This window comes from Pelodiscus sinensis, chromosome 4, assembly GCF_052426305.1.
Source record: "Pelodiscus sinensis isolate ZL-2025 chromosome 4, ASM5242630v1, whole genome shotgun sequence".
NCBI lineage: Eukaryota > Metazoa > Chordata > Testudines > Trionychidae > Pelodiscus > Pelodiscus sinensis.
The window spans coordinates 58,361,423-58,372,076 of record NC_143055.1 but is presented as its reverse complement, the minus strand read 5'-3'; the positions used below and the strand labels follow the sequence as shown (position 1 = coordinate 58,372,076).

The 10,654-nt window shown below is 39.6% G+C and overlaps 1 long non-coding RNA gene across 1 annotated transcript; it reads left to right on the top strand.

The window, feature by feature from the left end:
• Positions 1-2,590: 2,590 nt before the first annotated feature.
• LOC142829457 (uncharacterized) lies at positions 2,591-7,297 on the top strand. Its single transcript, XR_012903873.2, has 3 exons — positions 2,591-2,683; positions 5,122-5,387; positions 6,806-7,297. It is a non-coding gene; the product is annotated as an uncharacterized LOC142829457 (long non-coding RNA).
• The last annotated feature ends 3,357 nt before the right edge of the window (positions 7,298-10,654 follow it).

Sequence of the window (10,654 nt, the reverse complement as noted above, 5' to 3'; positions counted from 1 at the left end):
GAGGCTTTGTCAACAGATACTGTTGACAAAGCTTCTGCCGACAAAGAGCATCTAGACTATATCCAGTTCTGTTGACAAAGCAAGCCGCTTTGTCAACATGAGAGTGTAGTCACAAAGGACAGAACTCTGTTGACAAAAGACATTATTTCTCGTAGAATAAGGTTTACCGCCGTCGACAAAACTGCCGACTTCTGTCGACAGAACTCGGCGATAGTGTAGATGCAGGTATAGTTTTGTTAACAAAAGTGGACTTTTGTCGACAAAACCCTGTAGCCTAGATGCACCCTTGGTGGCTACAAAACTGTGTTTTTCAACATGTCACATGAGGGGGTAACTCACTTCAAGTACCTCCATGAGGATAGGTGCAATATTGCAATTCTTTTCCTGCTCCTGGTGCCTCCTGTAGCTGTTTGCCTGCCTCTGCTAGTCTTCTCTGGTTTGGATTTTGCAGGTCACATACTCAAAAATGAACCCCCTTCCAGTGTAGAACAGAGTCCAATAACTCAACATCTGTCTACCTTCACTATGGACTTCAGACCTTTGATTGGGCTTCCAAATGAGCTCTGTTCCCTTGAGCCTTAGGTTTGGGCTGTCTCTGCCTTCTCACTTGACTGGTGAGGGAATCCTGGCCTATCCACTACTCCAGGTTCCAACCGAGGGACCTGAAAAATAGCAGTTCTCTGCCATTTCCCATGTCCTTCAAGAACTCCTGCAGAGAATAAATTTTAATTATACCTGTATTTATGGATGCAACCCTGTGCCAATTAGTGGCACAAACCCTGTGAAAATGTGACTGCTTGCAAATGCTGGATTTTTGTAACTAACTGTTAGAGCATATAGTCCTACCAGATGAATTTTTGAGCAGGTACAGTTGTAGAATGGTATTTTCCCCTCTTCAGACTCTGTCTATAGTACCAGCCTATTTGACACCTTAAAGCAAGGCCAGTGTTTTTAGGGCTTGCTGTAAGAAACAGCTTAAATTTATTTTGGTGAAAATCTTCAAGATAACTCTCAGATAAAAACAGAATGAAATTTGCTTGTGGCTATAGTACTTTACAATCTGGTTGTAAATTTCCAGTAGATATTTTCCTTAATTTGTCATTTCCAACAACCCATCTCACTGTTTTCTAGCATTATAATTCTAGATCAAATATGCAGCTACTTGTGTAAAGTGTTGGATCCATTCTGTTGATTGAGGCCTTGTCTTCTTCCATTGAAGTCAATTATAGCTTTTCTATTTAACTTCAGTGGAAACAGACACAGATCCTATTAAAAGAATGTGACAGTGATGGATACTAATCACCACCTTTCATTAATGTAAAATGCACTTTCATGAAGAAATGAATAAAGCACAAAGATTAAAAACTGAAAAGAGCTGAGCAATACACTAAAATATGTTGTCTGGGATTTTCTGCTTACTTTTAAATTCCACCTCTCCAGTGTCTAAAGATTCCTCAGATTTAAATTACGGATATTAAATAAAATACATACCAAATAAAAAATGTCACTATATTTATTTGAGATTGCTAATATTAGTAGTCATTGCATATTAGGGGCATGCAAAATTCCCACTGGTTTCCATGTATCTAATTCAGTGGTCCCCAACCTTTTGAGGTTGTCAGGCGCCAGGGGGCGTGGCCGTTCGCCCACCGGGCGCCGGGGGGTGGGAACACTTGCACGCCCAGGGGCACCCCCCCAGAGCCGCATGCCCGGGGACGGCCCCCCCCCATAGCCATGCGCCCAGGGCCCCCCCATAGCCACGCGCCCGGGGCCAGGGCACCCCCATAGCCGCACGCCCGGGGCCGGCGTTTCCTCCTCTCCCCCCCACAAGCGCCGTGCGCCCGGGGCCAGGGCCGGGCCGGCGCTTCACCCCCTCCCCCCCGCAAGCGCCGCGCGCCCGGGGCCGATGCTCCCCACAAGCGTTGCGCCATGTGCCCGGGGCCAAGCCAGCCCTGAGCACCTGGCGGGCGCATGCAAATGCCCCCGCGGGCGCCATGGCATCCGCGGGCACCGTGTTGGGGACCACGGATCTAATTAATGGCATTAGCGGATAGAGTATAAAAATTGCACATTCATTCAGATAAAAGACATGAGTTGCTCTGAAGTGATTCACCACTGTTTTTGTTTCCCTCACTCATTCAGAGGAGTGATTTTTTTTTTCTCAAGAACATTTGCAGTGTGAAAATCTCAAATAAATTCATGCAAGTTTGTTATCACACCACTGGAAGTACACATAGAGTCATATCCAACTTCTATCCTGCTAATTAAAAACAAAATCAGTCAGTCAGTCAGGGAGCAGAAACAATACCATGACTTAAGTAATTTCTCACATGCCATAAATAGCTGTTAATGGCCAAAGCCACTGCAGGGAATAGTTCAGGAATAAATCATCTCCTGAAATAATATTTTCATAAAAGCCTTTAACCATTTTGAATAAGACCAAATAAATTTAAAAAGCCCAAAATTCAATTCACTTCTAAACCATGAACAGTAAAAAAAAGAAAACATTTATCATACATTCACTATGAATAGTTTGCCCAGTTCTACTGGCAATGCTAAAATACTGTTCATTTGATTGGCTTTCTAATGCAGTTCAGCAAAAGCCTGAGATGGAAAGAACAAGATGAAAGAAGTAATCCTTCTTCTGTCTCCTCTGTGTCTCAACTAATTAAAATGAGCTGTTGTAAGTATGAGTTTTATTTGTTTTTCCTTTCTGCTGTTTGATTGTCTTCCAGTGTGTAGAATTTTGTTTCCTACATACATAGCATAATTGTCCTCTTAAATCCCTAGCATCTTTTTTCACATCAACCACCTTCCTCTAAAACAAATGAAGACAAGACCCAAAACACATTCATATTGCAAGATTTCAATCACCAACTTTCGAATGGGATTAGTTCTAAACAAACCTTCTGAATCCAAATTCCATGAACTTGGTATTGTTTGATTATAATCAATAATAATAATAATAATAATTATGTGCTTAAATTAATCCTTATTACAAGGCAAAATAAAACAATGGTTCTGAATCAACTATGGGCATGTCTACATTAAGAAATTATTTCAAAATAACAAAATTCAAAATAATAACTCCCAAAATAACAAAATTGAAATCATGTGTCCCCATTCTGGGGAGCCTCGAACTTAGTCGGAGGCAAGCTCCATTATTGTGGACATACTACCTCAACTTAGAGACCTAGGAAGCACTGGGGAATAATTACTCTGAAAAACTCTAGGGAGTCGTTATTTTGAAATAGCAACCACGGAGCATTCATACTATTGCTATTTTGAAATAACTATTTCAAAATAAGCATTATTCCTCCTGGAAAGCAGGAGTAGTTATTTCAAAATAACCAGCCCCTGATTTCAAAATAATGGGCTTGGTAGTGTGGACGCTCCACTTGTTATTTTGAAATAACTCACTATTCCAGACCAGGGCTATGATGACAGCTTCCTATTTAGGCTTTCATATAGGAGTGTGTTGACAGAGTAGGGAGCATAACTGGAGTCTTCGCGCACTCTACTATTTCTCAGCTGGCAGATGGCCCTATGGGGCCTGTTGCTAGTTGCAATAGGTTATAGTAGCTTCTGGGCTATTTTCTGGAACTGTCCATAGAATAAGTAAGCAGTAGGCAGCTCCTTAATATTCTATCTCCTTCTCCTGCCAAGTGGACCTTGAAACAAGAGAATCTGGTCCTAAATATCATTTTGCGAAAAAGTTAGACAGGTTTATCAGCTGCCTCTACAACCTCCTTTCTGCCACATGATCTCAAACTCCTTTTACACAAGGTTTTCAATTAAACCATGTAGTGGATCATCACTCATCTTGTATACTGAAGTTGCTACATTACAATCTATCTTTGGAGAACTTTTCATTTATGATGAGTCTTAGCTGTAGTACAGGAAAAAGGTTCAATATATCAGTCTCCCAGATGCTATCTCATGCAGTGATTTTATATTCACCTTATGCAGAAGATGTGCTCCCAAAATCACGTATTTCAATTGATATTTATGTGATTATTTTACAAACTACAAATCTCCTTACTGGTCTCTAAAATCCAATCCATCACATTGTTCATGTCCCCTAACTTGTTGTTCTGTTCTTTCCTAATCTCTGTTTTGAATATTAGCATTCCTTATAATGGTCCGTGAATGTACCTCCCTAGCTTGAACTAAGACATAAAACAAAACATATCTTGATTTTGACATGTTTCCTACCGGCTATGACAAATGTTAACTTCAGCAAACACAAGAATTTATGGGATACCTAGCATAAGTCAACAGAATTATGGCATAGTCCAGTGTAGACTATATTACTGTTATAATATTTGGGTTTAATGTAATGTTATTGGTGTTTTAATGCATACTAATTAATATCTATGTGTGTGCTGACTAATGTATGCAGGGTATGCTGGCTAGATGTGAGTGTGTGTTTATACACCCACAGCACGCACGCACGCACACACACACACACACACACACACACACACACACACACACACACACACACACATATATATATATATATATAGACAGTCTATATTAGCCAACACATCATACTTCTAGATAAGGTGGGTGAGGAATCAAAATTACAACAGAATCTATCAAAAATGCATTGCCTTCTTGGGCCTGCTTAAAAAAAAAGTTCAAAACATGAGTCTTCTTCACAGGGGACTTTATTTGCTGTAACAAAACAAGCAAATTTCAAGATGAAACATGACAGAAAACTATATCTGAACTTTTCAGACATAGAATAACTCTTAGATTTTACAAGGACCAGATTCTAGATTAAAAATTACATATGATGAAATTATTATTGTAATAGTATTACAAGTTCTGGGATCTTAGTTGTAAGGTGCATCTTTTATTATCACTCAATGGCAGTTCAGAGAAAGGCATTTTTGGATTAGTTTAGATGTGAACTTTTGTTGTAATTTATGAATATATTTGATATAATAACATTATTGTTAACCAAAATAAATTCAGTTTATGATATTCATGTTCAGTATATGAAATTCATAAGTCTGAAATTGTTTTAACTACTAAGCTACTAGTAATATGTCACTAAATAAACTGAAAATTATTAGATAAAGATGTCTCCAATTTTCCCTGTGGACTTGACAGCACGTGAAGGGGCACATCCAGACTCTAGTAGAGAGGAGGCTTAACAACCTCATCTGGGCTCATCATCTAGCATTAACCAGGTGCACCTGCAAGGTTTGCTCTGTCTGGATGGGGCAGAGGAAGCTTAACAAGGGAAAGCTGACCACAGGAAGAGATAGGCAGTGAAGAGGAAGAAGACTGCTGTATCTCCAACACAGATTGATCAGCCAAGAGAGAGACAGTTGCAAGTGTCACGATCCTAGAGATTCCATGCACCAAGTATGAAGGTAGGTGACTCAAGAAGAAGGGCTGGAGGCAGACACTAATTAAAGGCATAGAATAAGCTCATAAGCCAAACCCCAAAGGCCTGTCTCTAAGGCTGTGTCTAGACTGCAGGGTTTTTTCGAAAAAAGTAGCCTTTTTTCGAAAAAACTTCACCTGCATCTAGACTACAGCTGCGTTCTTTCGAAATTAAATGGAAAGAACACGGCTTTTCTTTCGATGGCGGTACTCCTCATTTCACGAGGGTACATCTAGACAGCAGTGTTATTTTGGAATAACTGATGTTATTCCAAAAAAATGTAGTCCACCTCTACACTACAAGCAGTTATTTTGACAAAATAATGTGGAGCAGGAGGACTTCTTACTCCAACTCCTGTAACCCTCATTTTATGAGGAGTAGGGGAAGTCGGAGAAAGAGTGCTCTTTCTTTGACTTCCTGGTGTGTAGACAGTGCCAAAAGTCAAAATAAACTATTTCAATTTAAGCTATGCAATTGACGTAGCTCAAGTTGCATGGCTTATTTCAGCTTTATTTAGACTGCTTAGAGATAACTTTTTCCTTTCTTTTCTTTTACTCTGATTCCCTTCTTAAGGGAAAGAGGAAGAAAAGGACCTTTTGTTTGTTTTTTGTTTTTTGCTTGGTGAATGCCTTGTGTGTTGCAAATAGAAAAAGGATATTCAATCCAAGAGAGTCCCAATCCGCAGCCACACTTGCTAGTATTGTTCATTACTTATCACAGAATAGTGCTTAGGTGCCGCAACTAATGCTGAGTGCCTGTTGTGCATCTGTATACACATTGCTCCACTCTGTAGGCACTTCACAAGCACAGAGTATGAAACAGTACCCTTTCCCAAAGAGTTTTTAATCTAAATACGCATGATGAAGTATGAGAGGAGAAATGCAGTCTAGACGTAGCCCTCCAGTCAATGGAAAATTCCTCCAGCGTAGGAACTAAGGTAGTTAATGGCAGGCTCTCTTCCATGGATCCCCATACAGGCCTTTCCATAAGGGACATGGCAGGGCCCAGCTGGGTGTAGGAGGAGATGTCCTATGAACTTCCAACACATAGTGCTACTAGCTACAGGGAGTTGAGAACAGGCTGCTGTAATTTAAACAGTACCTCAGGGCTATTCAAATTATGCTGTGGGACCACTCCAAGCCACTGATTAACACAGAATCAGGTGAGCACAAGGGCAACTTAAAGCTGTCTTAACTATTCCAGCTGCTGGGTGCTTTTCCCCTACTTTGTCCCTTTGATCCAGAGGGTATAAGTATACTTGATTCTGGAGTTAAAAGCAGTTGCAGGATTTAAGTATAAGGAGAGTCCCATCACACATACACAAGTTCTAAGGAGTAGTAAGCAAACTGAGTGTAAGAATGGAAAGAGCATGAACTCTGATTATGTATTCCAATTTTGTTTCAGAGAACAAAGAGTTGGGCCTCTCCTGAAACTCAAGAGTGAAATTGTTGGTGTTATGGCTGATTAGAGCTGCAGAAGAGGTGATGCATTTGAAGGTCAGCACATGAGAAAACAACACTGGAAAAGACATCCAGGAGTAGTGAGTGTAGTTCCCTGCTTTTGCAGTGGCCATTCATAAACTAGCTCCACCTTAAAACTAGTTAGAACCTCACTCTTCTGATGTTCTAAGATGTTAGAACCATCTTCTAACTTCCATCCTAAATTTATGAATAGGCAGGCTATACTTATTTGTTCTTGTACAAACACTGAATTTTAGATTAAACAGCGCTTTCCTCTTCTTTGTATTTACTCCCCCACCCTGCAATGTATTTATAGAGAATGGTCAATAAAATACCTACCTCAAACTCTAATAATTAGAATAGAAATGTAAAATCAGTACAAGTTTAAAGTTTATGTTTAAGGCACTGCTTTTCTAGTGGACACTTGATTTTTACTATGTGGTCATATCCACACAGCATATAAAAGCCTCAAACCCTGGTACCCTATCTGATAACCAACTAAAACCAAATGAAAATACCATGAAATGTATCATATTTAGGGCATTGGAGGATGTGGACAGCAGTATCTGACCTCCCTACGTTTATGGACGACTAAATCCTACATAATCTTCACCTCCATCTCCAAGAGCGTCACCAATATGTAATTTAAGAACTATAGGGGCCAAAGGGAGGGGAAGAGGGCCACTAGCAGCCCCATCATTGTCTGACTTATGGGACAAGAAGAGGTTCTTAAGAGAGATGAAGAAACTGCAAGGAAATCTTTCTTTTGAGACCCGAGATCAAGGCAAGAATATTTTTTTCTCTTAAAAAATGCTTTTATGCAGTAAGGTTCATAAGTCATAGAATCTAGGGAAATGGCATGCTACACTTTGAGAATATAAATAATGCTAAATCTTTGTGAGAAAGTGTCTCCTTGCAGTGATGCAGATGACAAGTAAGTGCTAAAAATTTCCTGAAAGATGGGATTTATTTACTATTTTTGGCTAAGTTTTTTCCACTTGGCTCACTTACATTTTTATACGGAGAGGGGGGAAAAGAAGGATAGTTTTTAAAGTTAAATCTTCTTTACAGAAGAGGAAGCTGCAGGTGCTGCATTAGTAATATGCATAATTTCTGTTCGGCTCTAGTTCTGTTTGGGGTTCTTTGTTCAAATGCTGAGAAAAATCCTATTTAATTGTGATTAAAGATTTCATGCTGATTATTACAGATTTAATTAGTTTTTCTGGTTTCGTTCATGGATGACTAAGCTTCCTCCAGCCCCAAAACTTTGTATGGACTGTATTCAGAGTCCTTCAGAGGAAATATTACTGAGCTATTTGATACCTTGAATGTTGAGAAATAGGTTTAGTCGCCCTCAAATAGCTGTATCTGGATATGCTTTTGAGCATTTATCACAGAACTGAGCAGCTGTTACTTGGATTATTTTCATTTTAAAGGTATGCTGTCTCATTAATTGTGTGTGCTCAGCTATAACACTAGCAAATATCTATTTGCTAAAATTTGGCGCATGGCTGAAGCAATGGATCTGTGTTATAGGTAAGTTGTGGAGGGTTGTTTTTTTTAAGAGACCCTCAGTGCTCTGGATGAAATGAGCCCTACAAATAAAATACTGCTGTATATACTGTTTATGTGTCTACAAACACAATAAAATAAGTATTCTGACTCAGAATGCAGAGAAAGGAAAACTACATCGCTAAGTATGGAACGGAACAGTTACGGGAAGATTCCAGGTATTTTATTATTACTCTCCATTTATAGCCTCACAATGAAATGTGTAAAATATCACATGCATATCTATCAATAATGCCTTTCACCATTCTATTGCAGCTCCACTCCTTATCAAGCAAGGATGCCAATAATCATTGTCAGTAAGAGATTACAGTTTATTGATATTAAATAGCTATATGAGAATGTTAGTGTATAAGAGCCTGTTGTAGTTAAGAATGACCGCTGATCTCTTTACTCAAGTTTATTTCTTCTGACAGCAAGCTCCAATGTCTTGGTCTGGCCCACGTAGTTATAGATATCTCTCTATTGGTTGGTACATGCCTCAGGACAGTGTGGTTTCATGAAAAGGTGCAATCTCTTAAAGAGCCCTGTTGTATCCCTTGCACAGCCTTGAAAAATTAGAACAGAAGCCTTGAAATAGATTGTCTGGGCATGCAGTTAGAATGTAAAAATTCAAACTTCATGTATAAATAAATTTAGTGACTATAGCAACCTAAAAACAAAGAATTAATAATGACATTACAGTTTTGTCCTTTTTTCCCCATTACATAAAAAAATAGACACAGTCAATGGAGATCTTAGGATCCTTACCTAGTCCCCAGCCCGATCCTATAACGTGGAGCTTAGGCTCTTAACACAATCCATATCTACCCTTCTTTTATTAATGCTCTGCTCCCTCAAAGTAGGCAAATGCTCTTGTGCTAACCATCTTCAGGAGAGTTCCATCCTCAGTGCATTGCTACAAACAAAACAATTACTGCTACAGTGCCCACCTGCAAACAAGGTAAAGAACCAGGGCCCTCGAGCTCCAGATCATCAGGTCTCTAACGCTTGAAGTAATGGAAACTAGCTGCTGGGGTCTGAAATATAGCTTTTGCTGAAGCATAATGAAAGGGCCAATATATTTTGTTTCATCGGCATATAAAATAGCAGACTGCTTGTGCAGAGGTACACAATCACCTTTACACTTAGTTACAATAATAATTACTGTCTTCGTTTAATTGCAGCATCTTTTCTTCAAATATAGTGCATGCACAATATTTCAAGAAATTTAAATGGAAAACTTGAAAGACTACTAACAAGCTGGTTTTGGACTGTCATAACACAAAAGGAGGAGATCTGGGCAAATGAATATTGGATACACCATTCTAGGCATCTAACTTTCCTCAAAGAAACAGATCATGATTTCCCTGAATTTGTTAGTTCCTCCTAATTGTTCAGCATTTCATTTGCCTGAATAACTGGCTATGAATTAGTGACAAATTGAGCAGTATGATTCTTTACTTGTGTGATTGGGGACAAGTATTTTTTCTTTTTATTGCTTGATTCATTTTTTAAACAGGGAAAAAGTGACAGAGAATACCAATAGTGAACATCCTTATTTTCACATGCATGATCTCTGAGGCTACATCCACTAGTCGTGAGTGTGATTGCAGTTTGTGTGGATGAAAATTCAGATGGATACATCCAGGGTTGGCAACAGACTTCACTGGGTAATGTGTGAGGAGGCTCAGCTCTGGGGCCCCAGAAGAAGTGAGGACTCAAGCAGAAGGAGTGTCGCACCTCCCCAACCCAACCCTCAGCACCACCTGAGGTTGCAGCCGCTACAGTAGTGGTAGCAGCCCTCCAGGGCCCTTTTACATCACCAGAGATCAATACATTTGAACTGTCTTCTTCTCCCCCTCTCCCTCCCTCTGTCAGTGGCCATGAGTACATCTAGCTAGCTCACTAACAATAGAAATTGAGGAAGCTCTGATACTGGCCTCTGACAGAGCCTGGATACTGGATTGGTTAGACTATTGGTTTGACCTTCTGTGGCCAGTCTTATGTAATTAAAACCTAACCATTGGAATTGCATATCCCCATGGACAAAATGGTATACTCCCACTTTTTGTCCCTTTTCCCTTGTTAGCTAAAATTCTGGGGTTGGTGGCTAAAATGTATGGGTTTTTTTCTCTTTACATAAAGTGTAAAGTGATAAGATTCATGAAGAGGTGTGGTAAGTGGTAGGAACTTTGTAAAGAAACTGACACATTTTCTCCTTTTCCTTAATCAGCCAACCTGG